Raw genomic sequence first — 2,386 nt, 5'->3', positions numbered from 1 at the left:
CAGAGGCTCTGGTTCTTTTCACAGAGGCTCTGGTCGTCCATACTTGGTCGATTTATCACAGAGGCTGGTCTTCTTCCAGACTTAGACGTTTTGGCACAAAAGCATCTTCAGATGTTCCATTCTCAGCTCCGATTGCTTAATAAAACTTTTTGAGATAATTATTAGGATCAATTTGAAGCTAACAGAGGTTATTAGAGGCTCCTCCAAAGAACACCACAAAAAGAAGAGCAAGAAGGCTTTAATCATAGAATCTGAATCAGAAGAAGAAGCCTCAGATTCTGATGATGATTTGAAAGATTTTGCCAAATCTCTTGCCTTGATTACCAAACAATTCCAGAAGAAGTTCATCAAGAGACCCTTTGAAAAAGACAACAGAAGAGACTCCAGAAGAGATAAATTCAAGCCCACCTATGGACAGAAGACAATCAAGTTTCATCAGAGAGATGAACGAAGAGAATATAGAGAAGATAGAGAAGAAAGAAGAGAGGAACGAAGAGAAGGAGGAGACGAAAAAAAAGATGGTCTAAGATGCTACCGATGCAAAAAGCTAGGCCATTTCTCCAAGGATTGCAAAGGACGTCTAATTAAGAATGCATACTACTACAAAAATAAATAGAAATACAATCTAGGAGATAGAATCCTCATGGTAGAGAAAGAAGCCTCATGGCAGAGAAAGAAGCCTCATGGCAGAAAAAGAAAACTGGGTGTCTAACTCTCCATCCGATGAAGAAGATAAAGCTCTCATATGCCTTATGGCCAAGTCCACTGCATAATCCTCTTCTGACTCCGATGACCAGGTATGTAATTATTCCCTTGATGAAACCAATTCTGCTCCATCAGAGCTAGAGTTAAAAGTTATAAAACTTTCAGAAGATTTCTTGAAATTAAAAGAAAAATTGAACTTTGAAAAATCTGAAAGATTGAAAGCAGAAAAAGAAGTTGGTTTCTATAAAAGAGAAACTAATCTTCTTACTAAAGAAAAAGCTGAATTAGAAAAAGAAAAGACATGCATTGCATCTCTTAAGAGATCAAAGGAAGAAAAGCTTTTGGATTTGAACAAGAAGATCTCTAAAGATCTAGAGAAAAAGGTAAAAGATTTAAAAGAATCCGAGGCAGAGAGACTAAACTCAGTAGCTTTAGATGATTTCTTTCAAAAGGAAAGAGAGATTCTTCATCAGAAGTTTCACACCAATGAACTTTTGATGAAGAAATATAAGGATGCTCAAAATGTTTATGAGAAACTTAATGGTCAGACTGATTATCAAGGAATAGGATTCAAAGATCTTGATTCTTTCATTGAAAACAAGAAATCCACTCTTGAATCCACTTTTAAACTTGGATGTGTTCAAAAACCTAACTTTTCTCCTAAACCAAAAGCCTATTTCAAAAAAGCCAAAGTAAATGGGAAAACCATATTTTCAAGACAAGAATTTGAAAATGTGGTTTATGAGTGTGACACTAGTAAAAATTCTGATGTAGAAGATAAAGTTTTAACTCCATCCAAACCAGAGGACGATGGAAACTTTATAGTTAAACCAGTGCCTCTTGTCATCGATTCCACAAGTACATCAGAAAGTGCTACTGATGGACTAGAACATCTAAGTAAGGAACCAAAGCCATCTAAAGGATCGATGAATAACTCAATTGCCTTGGAAAATTCATCTATCAAATCAGAAGCAATGAATCTTCTAAAGGATTGTTCTAAACCTTCAACCTCAGAACTCGTCTCTGCTAAAAACAAACTTGAAGGTTTAGATTTTGAGAAATCTTCAAAAGACTTTCTTGATTCTGATTCTGAAGAAGAAGAAATAATTTGTTAAAACCCAAAAGTAATTGTGGATAAGAAAACGCAAGTTCCAACAATCCCAATGAATCCTGACTTCACAGATATGTGCATAAAAGCTAAGACTTCTTTAGAACTAGAAAAAGAAAATCTGAGTAAAGTCAAACCTGCCAAGGAATCTCAACAAGCCAAGACCCTCTCTCCAAAATCATAAAGTTCACTCCTGAACAAAAACAAAAATGGCCTACTTCTGAAAACTCTAACATTCATATTTCTTCTCATTCAGCTAAAGGGAAGAAGGTCAATGGTCCCCTCAAACAGGAAGTAAAGTGTGTGCCAACAAATAAAAATTTTGTACTAGTTAGGAAATTTGTAGAAACAACCAATGCTATGACATAACATTTTAATTATTCGTCTACTTCTTGTAGGATCGATTAACTTGGTTTCTTGGTATTAATTACTTACTTGGATGATCTGTTTGACAGTGATGATGCAGCGGAAAAGATAAGAATCAACCAAAGTAGAAATCAATAAGAACACAGTGATGAAGATTGATGAACACAAGAGAGAGCTTCAAATGATTTTCAATAGAATGAAAATGTT

Source organism: Cynara cardunculus, assembly GCF_001531365.2.
Source record: "Cynara cardunculus var. scolymus isolate 2C chromosome LG 13, CcrdV1, whole genome shotgun sequence".
Lineage (NCBI taxonomy): Eukaryota > Viridiplantae > Streptophyta > Magnoliopsida > Asterales > Asteraceae > Cynara > Cynara cardunculus.
The sequence above is the reverse complement of the archived record's forward strand: the minus strand, read 5'-3'. Positions refer to the sequence as shown.